Raw genomic sequence first — 24,332 nt, 5'->3', positions numbered from 1 at the left:
CCTGCAGTGTTGTTAGCAGTAGTAACACTGAGGAGAGGGTTATTAGATGAGCAGAGAGGGCGACTGGTAGAGCGGGAGGTTAATAGCTGTTTAAGGGCAGGAGTTTTTTGCTGTAGTTTCTGATATTAAATGCGCAGGTGAGTTGTTTGTATGTTATAAGTTAAGAAATTCAAGACATTGACATTCTTTTAGTACTTGGCAGTGATGAGTTCCAAAGAGGGAATTGTTAGCAAATTTGACAATCTTGTTATAGCATGACTCTAACTTGGCCAGATCTGCTTTTCTAGTATGGGTTAGGATTGGTGCAGCATAAGTAAGTGTTGATAGGAGGTGAGTTGGAGCTAGGATGATTCTTGCTTTATCGGTGAGATAGTTTTTGTGCCTGTGCAGGGTTCCCATTTTTTTGAGAACTTTCTGAAAGGTTTGTGCTATGTGTAGATTGAATGATAGGTTGTTGTCAATTTCAACTCCTAGGAGTTTTGTGTGGGTGAAAGGAGAGATGATAGTGCCATTCCTAGATGAGATAGTGAAAGTAGAGGGGGTTGATTTTGTTTTATTAGGGGTGAACAGGAGAGGTTTGGTTTTATTGGGGTTAAAAATAAGTTGGATGTCAGTGATCCAAGTTTCAATAGCAGAGAAAGATTCTTGGGCAAGTTATTGTAGAGTGTTGACAGATGGGGCTGCATAGATGAGAGTGGAGTCATCTGCGTACTGAATTAGTGAGGCTTGCTTGGAGGAGGTGTAAAGATTGTTTGTAAAAATAGAGAAGAGTAGTGGGCCTAATATTGAGCCTTGTGGTACTCCTATAGAGTTAGGGAGAGGAGGGGATAGGTCATTGTGCCATTGAACAGATTGTTGTCTATCTGATAAGTAGCTATTGAACCAGAAGATAGTAGGGGAAGTAAAGGATAGAGAATGAAGAGCATCCAATAGTTTAAGGTGTGAGACCATGTCAAATGCTTTAGAGAGGTATAAAAAGGTAGCAGATACATAGTTGTTGTTGTTTCTATGATGATTAACCAGATCAGTGAAGGAGAGAAGAGCAGAAGTTGTACTATGGTGAGGGCGGAAACCATGTTGGGTGGAGGAGAGAAGATTGTTAGTATTTAGGAACTGCATAACTTGTGAATGTATGCATTTCTCAAGGATCTTAGATAAGGGGGAACGAATGGCTATAGGCCGATAGTTGGAAAAGTCATAAGATTTACCGCCTTTGTGAAGAGGTATAATGTAGGATATTTTCCATAGTTGTGGCACATAAGCTTCCTGAATGGACGTGTTTATTAGGATTGATACTGGATATGATAGGGAGTCAGCTGCTATTTTTAGGAAGTTTGCAGGAATACCATCTGCTGCAAGTCTGGTAGTTTTTTGTTTGAGGAGGAGGTTTCTAATTTTAGATGTAGGGACAGGTGAGAGAGAGAAGGAAGGTAGGTTGGAAGAATTGCTAGGAGAGTTCCCAATAGATGAGGCTGGTGAGGTAATAGTGTTTGTTAGTTGGTTGGACAGAGTTTGGATTGATGTTATGAAATGACAGTTAAGTTGGGAAGCTATATCTTTGCTGTTAGTATAGTGGGAGGTGGGGGTGGGGGTAGAAATTGTTTCAGGTTTTAGTAGGGAGCTGATAATATGGCAAAACTTTTGAGGAGTTTTTAAGTATTTGTCTTGGAGACCTAGGAAATAATTTTGTTTGTCTAGTTTGGTTTGTTTTTTGGCTAGATTCCTAAGTTGTTTATACTTTTGCTTGGTATGATCAGAGTTTTCTTGTTTCCATTGCTTCCAGGCCTTGTCTCTGGTTTTCAGTAGGGCTCTTGTGTCCCTACTTAACCATGGAGCGTAGTTAACTTTAATTTTCATCTTTCTTATTAGTGCAATGGAATTTAGAACTGAGATAAATATATTATTAAAGTAGTCTACTGCCTGATCAAGGGTAAGGTTCTCAGAGGCTGCCAGTTACAGTGCTGTAGAACGTTGTTTAGGTTATCTGGGGTTAAGTTACGGTCATCTCTGATGTGCCTGTAGATAATGGGATTAGGATTCTTGGTACGTTTCCTTAGAAGGAAAGTGAGGAGATGGTCACTGAGAATATCAGGTAAGCATCCAGTGTGATAGTGATTTCTGGGGTTATTTACTAGTGTCCAATCAATAATGGATTGTTTATGGGGTCTTTTTGTCTATTATGGTGGGTTCTTGAATTAGTTGTGTGAAACCATAGAGGCATATATTGTTAGTGGGGTTGTTGGAGTTGCAAGCTAGCCAATCAGTATAGAGGTCACCTAATAAAATGATTTCTTGAGGGAAGTTTTGATTCAGCCATTGAAGGATTTCTTCAATAGCTGGAGAGTTATTTCCAGGAGGAATGTAGCAACAAAAAATATTATTTTTTTTATCATTGTTTATTGGTAGGATAGAGCCTATGATTTCAGCATTTTGAAATGTTGGCAAAGGGGTATGAAATGGCTGGAGGTTTATTTCATTTTTGAATAGCATTGGAACTCCACCACCTTTCCTATTTTCTCTATCTAGCCTTAAGATGCTGTAACCTCATGGTAGAATTTCCTCACTAGGGATATGTGGTTTCAGCCATGACTCAGTAATGGTTAGAATGTCAGGGGAGTAATGAGTAATAACAGCATGAAGATCTTGGAGTTTATTGGAAATACTCCTTATATTAGGTGGCTGGTAAGTTGTGCTGCTTAACCTGGACACACAGTCTGGGTAGCAGGAAAGCTGTGCAGTATAACCAGGTCTACTTTATTCCCGCAAAAGCTGAATCTGTCGAATACAATTCACATGAGCCATAATGAGTGAAACGCGAATACGTTGAATGCACTAAATCGCAAAATCCGAAATCTCGATCTCTCACAGTTGGCCAACCCCACCGCCCGCAACATACCATATCAGTGAAACAGTAAAAAACAACACATACCCACACTAACCAAAACCCTACTTCTAACCCTAAAGTAAAGCACCAAAAGCCTACTTCTAACATTATACTAAACTCTACATACACAACTATCTATGCACTATCCTTAACCCCTCCCTAACCATAAGGTCCATAACAACTGCACACTTACCCTACTGAGCTATACCCAAACAAACTAAATATTCCACACACATACACTTAACAAAACCCTACACTAAACCTTACATACATTACCTATCTATGCAATTACCTTAACCCGCAGCCTAACCCTAAGGTCCTTAACTATCGCACACTTACCTTACGGAGCTATTCCTCAGATGGGCCATCTATGCAAAGTCGATATTTCCACTTTCACGGTTTAGTGGGTTCGATGTACTCGCGTTTCGCTCGTTATGTGTTGCACAAATTGTATTTGACCGATTCGGCTTTTGCTGGAATAAAGTAGACTCGTATAACCTATACACACAGCCTGGGTGGCAGATAGACCATGCTACTTAACCCATCCACACAGTCCAGGTGTCAGGTTAGCTGTGGTCTTTCTCTCTTCTGATGATTTTAACTTTTAGGCTAGGTGCCAGGCTGTGTTTACAGTCATTTTAACTCATAGCCCAGGTGGCAGATACTGGCTAAATGTTCAGTTTATTTCTTGACACAGACTGTAGCTGATAAGGTATACTATTTTCTTCTGGTCTGGAGCTTCTACTTTTTGACTGAGTGGAATACACTGGATTTGCAAAATTTAGGCTGAGGTGTTTCTTTTACCCACCTCTACTCCTCCTCTTATTAGCACATAAAGAACATTGTTACATTACTTTTTTTTGTCATAGACTCCTGACACCCTTCCTCTCCATTTTACCAGCTCTCTTCCCCTTCAGGTATGATGCTATATTATCTAGTATTATACCAGTGACATTTCCCCATCCATGCTCAATCTCTGTCTTTACAAGTTATAACCCCAACTGACTTGCAGACTCATAAGGACAATCTTTAATGTCTCCACACTTTACTTAACTTTTTGTTTTATTATTTTGTCTGTCACCTGAGCTTTTAATCTGTTCATTACAGATGCTTTTCCTCTTTCCCATCCATGCCAGGATCCCTACAATCCTACTCAGATTCACTACTGGCAAATAAGAATACACAATCTACTGGCTGACAACAGCAGCAAACTCATTCATGCTACTGGAAACAATTTCTTTTGCATTCTATACTCCTACATTTGTCACCAATCCCTGATACAAAAATTAAGGATCTTCTATCAAAACTCCACCATCTCCTACTCAAAGTTATATGTTCGGGAGATATTCACTCAAACCCAGGACCACCTCTCCTCAGCCCTCGGTTACAAAGCTCAATCACTAATGATATCAGAAATAAAAGGCCTTAAAACTGCCTGCCTTAATGCATGCATTTTAATAATAAATGAATCAGTCTTGAAGCATGACTGGTAACAGAAAATCCTCATTTTTTGTTATATCAGAAACCTTGTTAAAGGATGGTTGCTGCCTCTCTTTTTTCATACAGGACAACTACTATAAATATAATGACAACAGACCAGGCCCTAGATCTGTTTCAATCCTACTCAAAAGGAATACCTCGGTTAGAGTTAATTGCACTAATTCTCATACTACAGATGACAAGAGTCCCAACTGGGTGGTCTGTCACATTACATTAGGCGGGCATTCTCACATGTGAATTGCTGCAGTTTACATCTCCCAACCCTCCTCTGTCTCTGTGCTGCTTATGTTCCCTAAAGGCATACATAACAACACAGTTATTCTTGGTGATTTCAATAACAATGTTATTAGGAAAGACTCGCTGCACCTGAAGTAAATGTTGCAGCAGTTTAGCTTGAACAAAATAATACAAGTTCCTACTCAAACCAGTACAAGAACTGGCTGTAGCTTCACTCTTGAATTTGTGACCAGTTTAATAACGTCACCCAAAGATTTATAGTGATGAGCAGTCAACATAACACATGCCACAGAGGATCTTAGATGTAAAAGACATCACCTTGATCTAACCACACCAGCTGCTTGGTGTTATCAAGCCCATTTTGGCTACCAGCTAAAATCCATGTGAATAATCCAAGCCCCTTCGGATATATGAGATTAACCACCAGTTCAGGGCTTGAATCTTTGCCACTGCATATCTTGAGTTGGACCAAGTCTCTTCAGTCTTCCTAACCTGTTTATCTAACAAAAGCTCATGGAAGTGTAATGGGAGAATCACATAGTGGTTAAGCCACAAAATGACTGCCCACCGGCATGTACACATGCTGTTCCCCATGAAAAGGGCCTCTTGATAACAACCAGCTAATGATAACAACCTAAATACCTTAGTAAGATTTTAGATAGCAAAAATTACAAGCTAGGCTAAAGCAATAATTAATACTCAAGGTTAAGTGCTAAATGAGCAAGTCCAAACCCAAGCTGTTTATATGGATTCAATTTGCATCATAAAAGTCTTATCTGACTTTGATAAGCCACTGTGCTTGATAACTTGGATGTCAGTGAGACTGGTTACCCAAATCACTTAGTGATTCATAAAGCATCTTGACAATTCAACAGCTGAAATTCTCAGGGTGATCTTCCAGTGAAGTCTGGACAACATAGCCAGCCAAAATAAAACAATACCTGGATGCAAAATGTGCAGTCTGTAGAGGTCAGATAAGGTCTAAGATCTTCTTTGGAGCAAAGGTTAAGTCATTGCCTACAAGATGAATGATCATGGTGGAGGGTAACTCCGAACTGAATGTTAGCTGACACCAGATGTCCTATATCTGGAACCATGATATACTTTGAAAAGCAAACCAGTGGGTTACCCAAAGATTTTGATACAAATAAACTTTGCACACTCTTGGATGCATTGCAGCTGGCCAAGTCACTCTGTGGATGAAAAAGTGTCCCACAAAATACAGGACCTTTATCCCTGCAAAGTAAAAGACCAATTTTGCTTCCTAGTGTAAGAGAGAAAGGTATCAGATAACCATCTCCCAGGCATTTTTAGGATCTTGGTCAAATGCTCCTCAATATCCAGGTCTGAGGTTCTGCCTATGCAGAAAGAAATTGAGGAGTATCAGCAGGTGGAATGCCTTGGCACAACAGGGCCTTTCACAGGGTTGTATTAACTTCTGCATTGCTGACTGGGTGACCTGACTTTAAACGGAAAATAGACTAGGATGAGTCTGTGCTGAATGCTAACCCGTGAAAAGAGATGGCACAATGTGCGTACATGTTATGAAAGACCTGGCCCTATCTAGCTGAAATTGGTGTTCCTCACTGGGCTGGTCTGTCTTGGATTTTCTTAACCAGACTAAAACAAAGTCCTTGTCTACCAAAATGACATATCAACACAAGGAATGCACTAGTGCACTGACGCTGAAAGCCTCTGAGTACAGCCAGATAAAGAAGGTGACACAAAGAATAAAGGAATAAAAATTGTCTGCTAAATGGTAAAATTCCTTGATAATGAGTCCAAAAAGGAGATAGCCTATCAGTTTCCTGGGGACTTGTGAAGCTCCTCTAATATTTTCCCAACCTTTCAACAATCAGGTAGTAACCAAGTGACTGGAGAAGTCAGGAAGCCCCATGAATCGAGCAAGGCAGCCTAAAGCTGCTAAGTGTATTCGCAGAGTGTTGGGTATATCATTTAATGAACAGCTATGTGCTATAAACTGGAAAATTAATGCAAGATATCAATGCCTGATGGGCTGGGGTAACATCTTGTGGGAAATTCTAAAGGCTTGTAAGGAAGAAGAATAAGATTTTTTGATATTACTGGTATATGAAGACTTGAAAAACTCAAAGTGATTTTCAAACTGAATGGGACTAAAAACCTTATTACTAATGAACTCATCTAGACTTTCATGACCTCTTGTTGAGGGCTTGGACCACAGCTAGGTTGTCTGAGTAAAATAAAACCATACTGTTGCAAAAAAATGTTCCTTCCAAAGCAGTATGGCAACCCAGATTTGGAAAACTTCTAAAAAAGTGATGTCCTTTTTCCTATCCTCAGACCACGTGGCAAGCCATCTGGCTGTGAACCATCTTTCCTGGAAATAATCACCCATAGTACAGCTGCTGCATCAATAAAAAGCTGTAACTCATCAAAGGAAACTTAGGGGGCTTTGCCAAGGTGTGACGCAATTGTATTTGTGCAAAAAGGACTTCCATAACCTGAGATCCTCCCTGATGCTGCAGGTAGTCCTGTTGATTTTTCTGTTTGCTGCCCTTCAGCAAATTGGATAATAATTGGAGAAAAGTCCTGTCCAGGGAAATAGCTCTGCAAGCAAAGTTTAGAAGTCCATGTAGCTGCCTAACATCAGTCATTCTAACTTTGCTAGATTCCTGGAACCTGTCAATTGTGGAGTTGAGAAGTTGTAATTTGTCAGTAGAGAGTCTGAAGGCAGAGGCTGGAACGTTGATTGGAAATCCTAAAAAAGTAATGGATTGGGCCTTCCTGCTTGTCCTTGACTAAGGGAACTCCCAATTCACTGCAGAATTCCATGAAAACACTCATACCTTCTTGGGCACCTACACTCCCTTCAACTCTTATCAAGTAGTCATCTAAGTAATGGATGGTGGCTTGCCCCAAGGCCCTTTACTGCCAGCACCGGTGTAATATGGAACTAAAGGTTTCAACAACTGAGCAGACTAAGGATCAATCCATGGTCGTGGTCCTGTCAAAAAAAAATTTCCATCAAAAGAAAAGGCTAACAAGGCCAGTCATCCTCTCTGATGGAAAGAAGACAGAAACTTACTGGATGTCCAACTTGCACAGCCACAGATCTGAGAATTCCTTGAAAGCCTCTGCAGCTTGATCCAAAGAAGTATAGAGCACCATGGTCAGACATTTGTTGATAAAATAATTAAAAGGAAGACTATCTGAGTGTGAGAGGGGTGAATTTGGTGAAAATACCCATTTTTCTTCATTACCACTAGATCAATAGGGACAATTTTGTTAGCGGGCCAACAGGATGAGAGAAGGGGATAATGGCCCCCTCCTGCTAGGATCCCTTTCTTAATTAACTTGTAAACCTCAGTTTCTCTACCTTTGATAGATGATAAGTTCCTCACTCTCTTGGACTCCAATGTTACAGAGGACCCAATGGCAAAACTTGAAGAGAAGCCTTCAATGAGGAAGGAAGTTATCTTTTTGTTGGAATTATTGGAAAGAAGGGCCACATGTTTATTAGCCTTGATCAGGGAATGCAATGATGCAATGTTACCTCTTTGGCCACAAAAAAAGATGCCTGCATCGAGGCAGACCATCCAGTCTTCAGCTGGGACCTTTACCTTTTAAGAAGGAGCTAGGGTTCAGAGTAGGTTGCTATGGTTTTGACCAACATCTGGTTGCTGGGTGATTCTTCCTGCAGTGAGAGCATAGATTAAATAACCTGCAAGTAGGCCATGAACAATGCCCAACAGTATTTAACTTTTGGCTGATTCTCAACTGAGGTGTCACTACCCAGGTTATAGGGTTTGTCCAGCATGGTACTGAGACAGATATCAGAGGGTCATTAATCTCACCTGAGGGCATTCTCTGTCACCTTTAACTTCCTAAATCTTTGGTCATACCATGACATGCCCTCCCACCATATGATGAGCTTCCCTAGTAGTAGAAAAATATGCATAAAAGGGGAAGGCTTGTTTCAGATCTTTATCAAAGAGAATAGCCATGCAAACAGCAAAACCTAGAATCCAAGTATCCCAGTTGCTAGTTAGTGTCTTGGCGGTGATTTTCTTGCTTAGAGTGGAGATTGTTGCAGCAAGGTCTTTAGAGCCTGAGTTATTGGCCTCAAGATTCCTTGTGTCAATCAAATCAAGGACATCTATGAAGTCTCCCTGAATAGCTCTCTCCTTAATATTCAATGGGACATGTGTTGTGATGCGGGACCCTAGGAGTGTGGATGTAACACAGCTATCAACTGCCATGAGAGCCAAAAACTGATCCATATTGAGATCTGATTTGATTGTCCTGATCTTCTTGATGGGGGAGGGGGAACTGGGGCATGTAGAAATTCCATTAATGTCAATGATAATGGGTGACCTGAGCTGGACTGCTGAGGCCCTTGGGGAAAACTGGCAGCTATGGTAGGTGTAGACGAAAAGTTTTTTTCTAAAACCAAGTCAAAAATTCTGGCCCTACCTTTGTCTGGCAAGAAATCTAAAACTTCTTCAAGATGCTCATCTTCTGCTTGCCATCCTTCTGGCAAAGTTATCACCGCTTCAACATCTTCTTCATAATCTTCCATTTCTTGTGGAACTTCTGGAATTGGTGGTGGGGATGACTGTAGGAGTAGCCATTGAACTATGGGTATCCTTCTGGGTCTGTCATCTTGTTTTTTTGGTTGGGGTAAGATCTTCCAAAGAACTGACCTCCAAAGATGGTTGAAGTCTTCTTTTTTTATGTAAACTCCTTTTGCGATCATATGCAGCTTCCATATCTAAAAAGAGACCTTGCGCTTCCAGGATAAACTATTGCCATCTGTCCTCCAACACCTACAGAGAAGAAATTCCTGAAATGGGGACAGGGTGATGTTAGTAATATGGCATTATTCTGGTATTCCCCAAGCTTTTAGCTAATGTCCATGATTCTTACAATAACAAAATTGGTAGGAGCGGGTATATGTGCCCGCAATAATGATATTCTATAAGAAGCATGTTTGTTGATTGAACTTGCATATTTTGTGATATGGTTTAAACTTGTTGTTTGGCGCTGATTTAGCTAAAATCTGTCCTCCAACTGGAACCCTCTCTCTGGAGGGAAATTTCCTGATTGTGCTTCCCACCAGATGTTTGTCTTCTTTCAGCCCACTTTCTTTTTTTCTTTTTTTTTAATTTAATATATACACATAGGTCTCAACCTTCCATCACCATAATAGAAAGACAACCTCTTGTAATATGGAACCAATGAGCAAAACGTGGAAGCTCTATTAAGTACTTACCTACAACTTCAACTAGAAAGCTCATGATATGGTTAAAATGCGCTATTTTGTATTTATAGGAAGCATTTGATGAATTAATATGATTCAGCACTATATGCCATGGATAGCAGTAAAAAAAGTACTTAATACTGAATATGTGACAGACATTTTCAGTGTGGAACTTGAGGAACATGGGTGATTTATGACCTAAAAGGAGGAACATTCCTCATAAAGAGGTACAATTGAGAGATATGTATATATACTGGAGGCGGAGAATGGGGTAGCTGAGATCAAGGTATCTCTGTGAAGGAACACAGGCTGCTTTGATAATATGTCTGATTATATAAAATGTGTTGGACTGGCTAGTAAGGCACTGTTATATACATGTTTCATCAATCTTATTATTTCATTTGTATATTATAAAGGAAATATGCAATCCCAACCAGATGGTGAAGCTTTCTTTGGAAATAATCAAACTGAAGGGGGTAAAATTCCCTGAGTCACTACAGTAAATGGCATCCTTCCATTGCAGCTGCTTCTTGTTAAGTAAGCAAGGACTTCATGTGTGGCAAACCAGGATGTTGCTCTGCTGCAAACATTGCAGGATGCTAGTAAGCATCAGAGCTCAGATGGACAGGGTAGTCTCCACAGAAGAATAATCTGATCAGTAAAACCACCAAACTTGACCAGCCCCAGGCCAGAATCAATTCATGAACCGCCTGCTCAACTTCAGTAAAACTGCCTCATGCAAGCCAAAGAATTAATGCATTAGCTGCATAGATCATGCTTCTAAAGCACAAGTGACTAAAATCTAGGAAGACATGGAGGAGAACACAACAAATCCAACAATCAGAAGCAGTAAAGTCTTCAAATATGGTGTAATTGCATGAGACATTAAATATGGATAGGTAAAATCACTGGAAATCACATTAGAAGTCCAGAAAACACTCCACTGAAAAATCTATTTACCAGTTGAAATGCTCACCAGAATAAGCACTCCAATTCCTAACAAATCGAACCACTAGCCACAGTCTCTAACCTGGTGTCCTACTCTACCACACAGTCAGACTGCAAATAAAGATGTTGAAAAGATAGTTGAACAACTATCTCCCAACTTTAAACTTTTTTTTTTTAATACACTGATGAACCAGGAAAGTCAACAACTTTTGCTTACCCCTCATAAAACAAAGAATCAGCATTGTATAGTGCCAGGTCATTATAATTATAATAATAAAAAAAATCATCCCTCACCAGGGTCAAACCTTGAAGTCAGCAGCACTCTAACTTGACTCATTATCACTGGACCAGACTCCTTCTTGCTTATGACTGAGGCTAAGAAACTAATGAAGCCTTTACCACTTAAAATTTTTTTTCTTTAAGCAAATACCTGGGAGATGACTCCATGTGAGGCCCAAAAAGAGGGTCAAAACAATTGCATGAATCTTCAAACACCCCCAAATGCATTTTTTCCATCAAGCCAGCGACCAGAGTGTGACTCCTCTCTTAGGAAAGGGGTTATATAACCCTCCTATGTTCTGCTGCTGCTACAACTCACTTGTGGCAAGTCAGTTTACATGTAAGCAGTGCACATATAAAAAGAATATGTGCCTTCACACTAAAATACTTCCGAGTGCTCTGAGTGACCATTTGGTCATTCAGAACATATAAAAACATCTCCTCAAACAATTGAAGGAAGATTTTTTTCCTAATAATAAGCTACCAAATCTCGACACCCTATCCAGTGCTATAGATTGGACTTTACATGTCTGAACCCACTTAACAAGGACATCAAATAACTCTTCAATTGCCAAGAATTAACCAATAGCATTGAATCACTCCACTGTTGCTAAGATTTTGGTCACTTGTTGCAGTCCACCATAACCAACATAACTAAAGCCTTTCCAACAATTTACACCCCCAGCACCGAAGAATAAGAACCTTCATCCCCGATCTATACACTATAGCATCTTATGTAGCAGCCTTTCATGTCCCTGAAATTTTACTAAAGGAGACCAAGTCCCTACTTCTTAAACTCAACAGTTCAGAATCTAATTCCAGCAGTCTTCATCCGACCTTCCTAAGGCTTGCAGCTAAAAAAATCCCTAAACCCCTACTCGTTTCTTTAACCTCTGTCCCACCTCAGGCACTGTCATATCAGCATTCAGGCACACAGTTATAATCCCTCTGTCTAAAGTCACTTCTTCTAATGGGTTGAAGGATTATAGACCACCTTCTACCCTGTGTCCTGTACTTGTATACAAATAAAAAATTAAGCACATTAACAACTATGTCCTGTTTGTGATAAACAACATGGCATCTGCAGTGCCTTCAGTACCTTTACTGCCCTGGTAATAGTCACTGGTACCATTTATAACAACCTGAATGGTGGACTAATTACTGCAGGTCTCTGTTGACATGCCAAGGTATTTTGAATTGATCAATGATATCCTTCTTCTCAACAAAATCAAATGACTCAACTTTGCTAGTTTAGCAGGTATCTAAAAGACAGAAATGTCCAAGTCCATAGCAATGTATCATCCTCTGCTGCAGGTAAACTTAGTACAGGTATACAGCAAGGGTCTGTGCTAGATCCTCTTCTCTTCTCTTCTTTCCTCTCCTCTCCTCATCTCCCCTCTTCTCTCTTCTCCTCTTCTTTGCTCTTCTCTCCTCTTCTCTCCTCTCCTCTTCTCTCCTCATCTCCCCTCTTCTCTCTTCTCCTCTTCTTTGCTCTTCTCTCCTCTTCTCTCCTCTCCTCTTCTCCTTGTTAATGATCTCGCACTAGCATTACCAAATTTTAAACTAATAAAGTATGCAGATTGCATGGTGCTCCTGCAGTCCAGTACTAGCCTCTCTGACCTCCAAATCAAATCGAATTACAGGAGAATTTCACTCATGTATGCAGCTTCCAATGTCATGGTCTTTGCCTCTACCAGGAAATTACCCACTACCCCCCATTCTCTTAACAGATCTTAATAGGAGCATAATACCTTAAGTCACTAAACAGGGGTACCTAAGCCCAATGCTCAGTCCTAGCTTTTCCTTTACCACATGCATTCATCCCACAATACTCATAAAATATAGACTGTTGAGAATAAAATCTGCATATTCATTCTATTAGTACACCCCAGATACACCAATGCAATTTGCTAAAAAAATTCCAAATGGCTTTTAGTGTCTCATAGGGACATTTTTCTTCTATGTACTCTAATTTATAAGGTGCTAAAAATGTCACTGCCTTCCTTTAAGAGTAAAACTACCTTTACAATTACCATTATGTACTCAAAAGTACACAGGACAACAGTTTCTGTCAAGTATACCATCCATGTAAAACTGCTGTAAGTGAAAGAGCCTTCTCTAGACTGGGGATGCTACCTGTAACCACCTAACTACAGGCATCAAAAGTCTAGAAACTGTTAAAAACTTCAAAAATACACTTAAAGAGCATCTTTTTACTGAATCTATCTCCAACTGCTATCATGACCATGGTTAGGTAACGTACCATATCATATCATGAATAACAGAATGCATTTAATAAACTTTTCTCAGTCTCTTATTGTGGCATCTTATATGAACATATTTGAAATGTATATAGGAGTTTATGCATTATATGTATGACTGCACTGTATTTTAGGCATATGTTATATTTCATTTTGTATATATGTATTTTTTCTCAATCTACTCTTACTGAATCTTTTAATATTTCCCAATCTGCATTCTTATTATGTTCTGACTTTTGCTATGTACTCATTTTGTATATAATATTGTAGTTCTGGAGAAGGGAAGTCTGAATGAGGAGTTGAAACCATGAATCAGAGGGGTTGCAGCCAACTGGTACAAAGTGTCAGAGGTAGTGTGTGACAGAAGAATGCCAAAGAAGTTGAAAAGTATGGTGTACAAAACAGTGGCGTTTTACTTGATACTGAAACCTGGGCAGTAAAGACAGAGAAACTGAGGAAGCTACAGGTGATGGAGATAAATTGGCTGACCTGGGTGGTAGGATGCACATTGTGGGACAGATGGAGACATGAGGACATAAGAGCAGAAGCCAAAGTAGCTCCAATTGCAGAAATGGTCAGAGAGAACAGATTATGATGGTTTGGGTACATGAACAGAAAAGCAGGAGACAATATGGTGAAGAAAATTTGGAACAGACAGGAAGAAGGTAAGAGGAAGTAAGGGCATCCGGTAAAGAGGTGGATGGATTGTGTGAGAGAAGACATGTGATAATCACACATGAGTGCTGAAGAATGTAGGAGAGTAGCTTAGTATAGAGAGAGATGGCGATAGTTGACACAACAACAAGACCTGATGCAGAAAAATGGGAAAAAGAGCATTAATGATGATGATAATGATTAAAAGGCCGTGATGTATCTTCTGCTGTCTGAGCTTGGGTCACGGCTGGAAAGGGTCACCAGACCTAAACATTTACCCAGTGAACAAATAGTAAATAGATAATAAATATACTTATTTTTTTATTCTGTTTTATTTGCCACAATCTGATGACCATCAACTCCCTCAAATTTGACCTATTTGTCCCCCATTTCCACCAGTGGTGAGAGCCAGCTGTAGCAATCCATCACTTAGGCAGCCATCAAGGAATTGTCTTTGTTAATCAATAATTACCCAACCTCCCGGCAGCTGAGATGTACACTCATTATTGCAAGGGTCTTGTAATGTCCCCATTATAATGGCAGTATATACATACTTCTCTACGTTTGCTCCCCATGAAGCTATGCCCATTTTTGAGCTACTGCCAAAACAGTTTTGCAGTTGTTGAGTGCATATCTCTGTTCTACCAGCTGTGTGTTGTTTACTCATCATCCGTGAGATCCTGCCTTGCAGCAAACCAGACTGGAAGCCTTTCTTTGGAATGGGCAAGCTGGCATAATCTGCTTTTCCTTGTTAAAGAAACTACAGCAAATGCCTTGAACGGCTTTATTAAATAAAAGATAAGTGCTTTTGTCTTTACTATTGAGACTTCATCAGATAATTACAGCACTCGTTTAAAATGCTTAAATAACTTCAGTAATCACATGATCTCATTGATGTTAACTTAAAAAACAATGTTCCTAATTTAATACAATGTTAAAATATGCTGTTCAAGGAACTACACCATACAAAAAAACACCCTCTGCTTACAATGTTATTACAAATACATATAAGATCATACTGAAACATTTATGCACATACTAAAAAAAATGCCTTCACTTATTTGTATTATTTTTCATAGATTCACATATTCAGCAAACTATTAATGGATACAGTGTCACTTAACCTAGGTGGTACAGAAGCACTGAGCTGTAATTGCCACTATAACTCATGCTGCTTGAGAGTAATAGTCCATGGAGCACTCTTAGGGTTGCTTTCAACCCGTTCTAATACAGAAAATGTAAAGAAATGATCATTATTATTCTTAATGTGTTTGTATAATGCATTGGTACATTTTTCATTTCTTATCTCATATAAATGCTCATAGATAAGGTCTTTTGTCTAAATGCCAGCAATTACAAGATGTGGAAAATGTATTTCTCACAGTGGATGTGCTGGAACTTTTTACTTGTATTCCACATAATTCTGGCATAGTGCGGTTTATGGAATACTTAGATGATGTTGTGATGCCCACCACTGCTACTAATATGTGATGCCCACCAAAATGTGTCGCCCCCATCCAGGGCCAGTAATCAAGGAGCCTGAATGCTCACCACTTACACTGGAAAGGGACGTGAACTTGGAATGCAAATGGATGCACTCAATATTTCCAGAGGCAGCCCTTTCTGCATCAAGTACAATTTCCATTAAGAGCACACAGGCAACACACTCAGCCGAGGGTCTGGATGTCTCTATATCTGTCACCCTCCAGGTCCCCAATAAAACTCCCCACTGGAACAGCTATAGGGTTAGGGCCTCAGTCATGTGGCCAAGCCAAGTCCTCCAGCACCCTCTCTATAAACCCAGTTCTTCATATCCCTGCCCCAAGTAGTTGACACACACACACTCTTTACTATTTAATTTTCACACACATACATCTGGGAAAGGCTGGCACAGATTATCCACTCTACCAACTTTGCCAAGACTAAAAGGTAGTTATCACTGCCACCAGCTAGTTACTATACAGCTCTTAAAAGGGTATCTGATTATACGGTGGAATATTAATACTAATGCAAATGGTAGCTGCTCAGCAAGATGGCTAGGCCTTATGGAGTGGCCCCCACAGTGTCACCAATTAAATAAAAGCACTCTCAATGGTTAGCGACTTTCTACAAGGACCAGCCACAATAAAAGTTTTAAATATATTTAATAATAAATAATAAAAGTAAATGAAAATACTGAATATATACTCATGGTAAAACCATAGAGTTCAAATCACAGAAAATATTGAAATTAACATTGATGTACATACTCATCCAAATAAAGAAAAACACTCTCTAAGCTAAGCTTCATTATATTCATGACTGAATCTAAGAGAATTTTACTGTTCCATAGTTAAGTTACTTGCTACCACAAGGCAATATGCTGTGGGTGAGGGTCTTTCTAGTCAGGCTTCACAAACAGAATACACAATACTCTTTGTAATATCTCAAATATAATTTCCAAGAGGACTGGCAGAATGACCTCATCTTGTCACCTGACTCTAGGTTCTCACAGTATTCTCCTTTGAAGGTGAGACAAGAAGTTAGCACAGATGGCCACAATACACATCCAAATGTTTATGACAGTGCTTGGGGCCTCCCATCATTTCACTGGGCTAATGGACAAAAGCTCTTCCCTAGACCCAGAGTCTCCGGTCCTATTCAGCACTGTGAGGTGCCTTTTAATGATTTAACAGCTCATTTACAGTTCTGTTTTTTTTTCTTAATGTTAACCTCTGCTGTGCCAGTATCCTCTATTAAAATGTATACATTTAATTCAGCTATAAAAATACATGTACATTTCTGTTCATTTCAGCAGGGTGCACTGTTGATACATTTCAACACAAGCAAAGCTCACAAATACATTTTCAGCACAAGCATCTGTACAAAATCAGTTTGATATACAAATGACATACAGTTCTAATACATCTGTAACACAGGCATCTTGTATGATCCGTTTGATATTCAAAGGACATATCATTCTTTACAAAATTCCAGCTGGCTATGCTGTCACTTACCCATATCATCACAGAAGTAATATGTTTAGAACAGGACAAAGTTAATACACTTAGTGATCCTGTAGAAATTGTACTGCATAACAACTATTTATTTTTTGAGGGCCACTATTTCCAACAAAATACTGGAATTGCAGTGGGTGCTGCATGTGGGCCTTTATATGCTAATATTATCATGGTAGCATGGGAGCACAAATTTGTATTTAGCAGTGAATTTAAAACATCCTGGAAAATGTATATATGCTACCTGGATGATAAATTTATTGCATATATGGATGAAACTGAAAAAATACAAAAAAATGATGGCATATATAAACAATACAACTACCTTTTTTAAATTTACATATACTATCAGCCATGATTCAGCTTCTTATTTAGATATTAAATTATCTAAAGAGCCAACAAATAAAGGCTTGAAATCTTGCATATGCACATATACAGAAACCCCACTTATTCAAGCTCTTTTTTTTGCATTTTTCTACTAGCCAACCTTACCATCAAAACTGTGCAGTTGCAAAGGGACAAATGATAAGGGTGGCAAGGATGGTTTCAGACCAGCAGGAATTTATCCAAGAGTGCAATCTGTTATACAAGATGTTTGTTAACCAAGGGTATCCCCCAGCTTTACTAAAAACAGTTGTCCGGTTCCATAAAGGTAGTCTTCCTAATCTCATGTACACCACCAATAATTCCACATATACGTGCTGACAGATAGAACGAACTCAGTCCAAAATAATTTCAAACCTTTATTATATACGAATACAGATTTAGCGCTTTCATCTCCTCACCGGAGACCTCTTCACAATCAATTAGTATACACAAGTATCACATATTTATATTAAAAAGGAAGTCAGTTAATCAATTAATTTTCTTAAATAGAACCAATTATCTTAAAGAAGTCGCTCGTATATTGTGTCCATTGTAATTTCTTTCTAAGATAGAAATTGTGCACCTATGCATATGATTAAATAGATACATATAAAATCATAAAAATGATAAAAATATTATTTATAAATGTATATAAGTTATGATTAAATATGCATATAATAAATAAAATAAATAAAAATCACTACTGAAATATAAGATAAATAACATCATAATACACATATATTAGTAGCACTTTTAATTGTTTTTTTAGCTGTTTTTTTAATTGATGCTCTTTTTGGATCTTGTGCTAGCAATTTTAAGGCTGGTGTAATAGAGATATGGTCGTTTGAACCCTTTCCACTACAAGCATCCAGCCGTAGCTGCCATATCATTTCTCTGTATTCGAGTTTCCTTTCCCAATCTCCACCTCTGTCAGAGGTCCCCACAATTTCCAACACACAAAACTTAAAATTTGCTTGCTTACATGTGAGTGAATGTCTGTATAAAGCATTATTTTCATTCCTGCGGTTAATATCCCTGATATGTTCATATATCCGTTTTCTAAGGTGCCTTTCTGTCTTACCTATGTAAAAACTTAAGCAGCAAGTACAGTATGCTACATATACCAGTCCCTTAGTATAGCAGGTACTGTATTTTTTAGCTTTTAATGTTAGTCTTAAACTAGGAAGTTTAAGTTCTTTTTCACCTGCGATAAAGGGACATTGGGGGCATCTACCACATCTAAAGGTACCCCTTTTCGTACAGATGTTACTTGAAGTTCTTTCCATCTTCCCTTCTTTGTTTTTTTCTAGAATGCTTTTCAAATTATCATTTCTTCTATAACTGTAAGTCAGTGTATTCTGAAAAACATTTACTCTAGTAGGCATGGATCTAAACATTTCCCATGTGTCATTAATGCATTTTTTAAGCCACCCAATACCATTGTAGTATGCTAAAGTTAAGTATCCCCCAGCTTTAGTTAACTCTATTACACAAGAAGACTTACACAAACCGAATGCAAGGGTATTTGTCCCACTATTGCAGACAAATGGTACTCCAAAGGAAATAGCTGATATACCTGATCACTTTTGTTTTAATTAAAACTACCAATTAAATAATAGTGATACAGCAACAGATAGCAGTAGGAAGAGTAGTCCATTCAGTAACACATTTGTCAAAACATATTCTATCGATAGTCCAGATATTTACATTTTGCTCAAAAACTGGCAGTTAATACAGAATGACAGAGATATCGGTGAAAAGCCCAGAGAGGGACCCAATGTGATATACAAAAGAGGCACCAGCTTCAAAAACATATTTGATAATATTTCAAATGATTCTAAATCTACAATGGATCTTCTTCTTCTTTTGGCTTTTCCCGGTTAGGGGTCATCACAGTGGATCACCTGTTGTTCATGATTGGCAGTGGAATTTTACGGTGTCAGGTTGCCAGCCTGGTGCCCAACCTTCCACAGAAGGCACACACATGCACACACTCACACCTAGGGCCAATTTAGAGTGTCCAATCCACCTACAGCATGTCATTGGTATGTGGGAGGAAACCGGAGCACCCGCAGGAAACCCACGCGACCACAGGGAGGACATGCAGACTCTGCACAGAAGGCACCCCAGCGGAGGATCGAACCGGAGAACCTCTTGCTGTGAGGTGGCAACGCTAACCACTGCATCACCGTGGCCACCCCTTAAATCCACAATGGATAAAATACATAAATGTGGTATGTGCAATTAGTGCAAGCACATACAGATAGGTGCTAGTATTCAGATTTGATCTAAAATTTATAAGCTCTCAGTGCACTATAATTACAATTCAAATGGTGTCATCTACATGGCACTTGGTCAGAAATGCAGTGCATTCTATATCGGTAAAACTGAGCGGAGACTCAAATACTACATATACAAGCATTTATATGAGATAAGAAATGAAAAAAAATGTACCAATGCATTTTACAAACACAATAAGAACAACAGTGATAATTTCTTTACATTTTCTGCATTAGAACAGGTTGAACGCAACCGTAGGGGTGGTCTGTAGACTATTACTCTCAAACAGCATGAATTATGGTGGCAGTTACAGCTCAATGCCTCTCTGTCACCTGATTTAAGTTATATTGTATTCATTAATAGTTTGTTAAAGCTGCAAGCCTATGAAAAATAATACAAATAAATAGAGGAACATGTTTTTTAGTATGCGCATACATTTTTCAGTATGATCTTATATGTATTTGTAATATCATTGAAGTAGAGGGTAGGTTTTATTTATGGTGTAGTTCCTTGAAGGACATATTTTAACACTGTATTAAATTCGGAACATTGTTTTTTAAGTTAACGTCAATGTGATCATGCGATTACTGAAGTACTTATTTAAGCATTTTAAATAAGTATTGTAATTATCTGATGAAGTCTCAATACTAAAGACAAAGGTGTTTATCTTTGATTTAATAAAGCCTTTCCATGAGTCCATTGTGGTTTCTTTTACAAGATGGTGTTTTCTCATGATCTTCTTTCTCCACCCCACCTGATTATATATCCCTTGTCACTAAAGCCATGTCAGAATGTCATTGATGCAAATTATATGCATGATCATACTTTAGGAAATGAATTAGAGCAAACCCTCCTGTCCCCCTTTTTGAAAATGGGATTCACTACTCCAGTTTGCCTACACAGAGATACTCTCCTAGCCTTTTGTGTAACATTTAAAAGGCATGTTATTCATAATACTCCATCTGTGTCCAGCACAATCAGCATTTTGGATGGATCACATTTTCCAGCCTTGCTATAGTGGAGCTATTTATTCACTTCAGTGACCTCATTTACAGGCATAGATCTATTCTCACCAACTGCTTGTTGTACTACCTTTTCATAGCAGAAGAAATGTACTGGGTTCAGCAGGTCTTCCAAGTTTACACCCCTCCCCACACCTTTTGACAATTTCCTTAAAGGAAGTTTGCATTTCAATAGTGAAAGCAAACACAAAAACTGAATAAAAAATGAAGTAGTGAACTAGTCTCCCAGACACAGTCCCAAAGTATTCCCAAAATGATCGAAGGAAGCAGTGGGACAATAAAATCCTTTCATTAAGCGATAAAAACACTGATAAAATAACTGGCATTTTCACATGCTTGCTGAGAACATCCTGGACAGCATCCCATCTCCTTCTCCTGAGTTGCCATGTGACTTACCAGAACCTCATTGAATCATCTGAATTCATTTAAACTCCTATATTGGCACCTTTGCTTCTGAGACTGCTGCAGCTTCTGCCTTCCTGTTGCGTCAGTATCTGTTAGTGAGGCTTAGAGATTCCTCTGCTGACACTGCAGGAAAGGCCTCTTTTTAAACCTGACAGCATTCCTTATTGTTGGTGTCTACCACCTTGTCATAAGAATGCCATCATGATAAGCAACACTCACTTTTTAGCCACAGCTCCCTGTCATTGCCTCATTTATCATAGTCTTGAATAGGGTGCATTCAATCCCTCCCCTGGTAAATGGAAGAAAGTCTTCCAGTGGACACAGTTGATTTCATCCCTCACAGAAGCATCCATTAGGATACTCAGACCTCCTCACTACATTCCTGGGTCCCCTGCATCTACCTAACCAGTACATCTGTCATCTGACCCAAATCACCATTAAATTGTGATCAGTTAACAGCTCAACAGCTCTGTTAACCTGAGTGTCCAGAACACATGGCCTCAGGTTTAATGATATGGCTGTAAAGTCGATCACTGGTTTCTGCACCAAAGTTGCCTCATACCAAATAAATGTATGAGCTTCTTTTTGTTAGAATATGAGTATGATTATGGACACATTCTGATTACCACAGAGATCCAAGGGTAATTCATAGGTTCATAGGTAGGTACTAGGGTATCAGCCCTGGGACCTATATAAGCCGAGCCAAAAAGGTTCTCTGGCTTTCGCCACCCAAGAAAATTATTTTCCTGTGGCCCTGTCGAGCAGTGCCACAGATGTGATCCTGGGGTGACTTTTCTATTTCCCATCCACTCGTCAAGATTTTTCTTAAAGAGGGCCAGTGAGGAGCTCTGCTTGACATGAATGGGTAGTTTGTTCCAGAGTATGAGAAGTCTCTGGGACAGGGATCTATCCCTCCAGCATGTTCTGTTTATTGTGGTGACAAGGTTTAGATCCCTGGAGCATGTAGTATGGAGAGAGTGGGATTTGCTTAAGTGTAGCATGTCCAATAGCTCTGGGTTTGACATAGCTTTGTATGTTAGGCAGAGATCGACTCTGAGTAGGCAATATTCGGCGGAGTAGAGCTGGAGTTTTTTGAGATGGTGTGCGTATGGCATATGTTTGAGGCTGGTAATCCTCTTAGTGAGGTATTTCTGTGGCCTTTCCAACTGTTGTAGGTGTCTTGTGAGATACATGCCAATTGTACTCTATAACAGGTCTGATGAGGGATGAGTAGATACGAACAATGACCTCCTTTTTTCTAGCGGAGAACCCTTTTGTGATGAGGTGTGCCACGTAGAAGGATTTCCTGACTACTGTGGTGATGTGATTATCAAAGGAGAGACTACTGCCAACCTGTGTCCCAAGGTCTCTTATCACACTCTTAAGTTCAGATCATAGGTTTATAGGTATTTACTAGGCTAACGACCACAAGGTCCTTTTTAAGCCTAGCCATGCATCCCAAATCTCTGGCAAGTTCTGATACCCTTCATAAGTGTAAGCAGGGGTTTGGGAGATGAACCATTTACAAGTTACCTGTGTCCATTACATAAATAGGTGCCAAACCAAGGATGAATTTCTGGTTTCTCATCCATTTTCCCAAGTTGCATTTGAATTGGGTTAGGGAGGAACTCTGCTTCACATGGATGGGGAGCCTGTTCCATCCATGCAGTAGTCTCTGGGATACATACCTATATCTCTAGCAGGACCTATTTATGTCACAGGCAAGGTTTAAGTCTTTAGAACAGGTAATTATGGTGCTGTTTGTTTTGGGATATGCAGGAGGTCCATCAGAGTGGTGTCTGACAATGCCCTATATGCCAGGCATAGATCTCCCTTTAAAAGCCTGATAGGAGATAGAACACAGGCATAGGGCCTTGAGGTGGTCTGCATAGGACATTTTACTAATGCCCTGTATTCGTTTAGTGAGGAACCTCTGTGGACATTCCAATTGTTGGATATGCATGGTTAGGTACATACCAAAAGGGGCATTGTACTCAATGACAGGTCTGATGAATGCCAAATACAGCGGGACAATGACTTCCTTGGACTTAGATGCCATACCTTTGTTTATAAGTTGTGCAATATAGAATGATTTCCTCTCCACTGTAGACACATGATGGTCAAAGGCTAAATTACTATCTATGTGTGTCCCTATGTCCCTGACTACTGGGTCAGCTCTAAGGAGTGTGTTGTCAATATGATAGTTACCAGGGATGGATGACTTCCCAAAGGATACTATTATGCATTTCTTGGCATTTAGTTTTAGTCCGTGACTCTGACACCAGTTGTTTGTCTGTGTCATCCCCTCCTGGCGAACATTTGTGTCAGTGTGGGATTCAATAACAGCTCCTAATTTCCAATCATCTGCAAATATAGTCAGACAGTGACCACTGACATTGACCTTAACTTCTGAGATGTAAATGACAAAAAGGAGAGGTCCAAGGACTGATCCCTGAGAGACTCCACTTGTGACTGGCCTCTTTGAAGAGGTGGACTCACCAGTTCTAACATTCTGGTTCCTGTCTGTTTGCTAGTTGGCTATCCACCAAGTGACATACTGGTTTGTACCTAACCTCTTGAGTTTGTCAACAATGCCTGAGTGTGGTATTGGGTCAAATGTCTTGGTCAGGTCAAGGTAGGCAGTGAGAACAATTTTGTCCTCATCCATTGCTTTGGTGACCTTCTCAAAGAAGTTCACCAGGTTGAGTAGGCATGATCCGCCCTTGACGAAACCAAACTGGGTTGGGTCCAGTGTCTGGAGGTTTACTAAATCTTTGTTGATCATCTTCATGATAATTCTTTCCATGGCTTTACATATAAGACTAGTGAGACTTATGGGTCTGAAGTTTCCAGGGTCTGTAGATGGCCCACCTTTGTGCAGAGGGATGACTCTTGCCTTTCTCCGTTCATGAGGCACAAAACCTGTTTGGAGGCTACAGTTAAATAGTTATTCCAAAGGCCCTAATAGGTCATGTTTCATGCTGTTTAGAAGGCATTCTGGGATACTGTCTGGGCCCATTGATGCAGTGTTCTTGGACTTAGAGATAGCATTAAGGACCTGTTCTCTAGTGATAGTAGGAGGTGGTATATTTGATGATATTTCCTGAAGGAAGATTGAGAGAGAGAGAGAGGGGTAAAGTTATAGCTGAATTTGTCAGCCAGGAGATTTGCTATGTCTTCTGGCTCAGTATAGGTGGCTCCACTTACAATGAGCTCTGCAACCAATTGTGTATTGCCTTTGGGGCCGCGGACATAGCT

Source organism: Protopterus annectens, chromosome 1.part0 (assembly GCF_019279795.1).
Source record: "Protopterus annectens isolate FY-2018-M chromosome 1.part0, PAN1.0, whole genome shotgun sequence".
Taxonomy (NCBI): domain Eukaryota; kingdom Metazoa; phylum Chordata; order Ceratodontiformes; family Protopteridae; genus Protopterus; species Protopterus annectens.
This window is presented reverse-complemented; position numbering follows the sequence as displayed.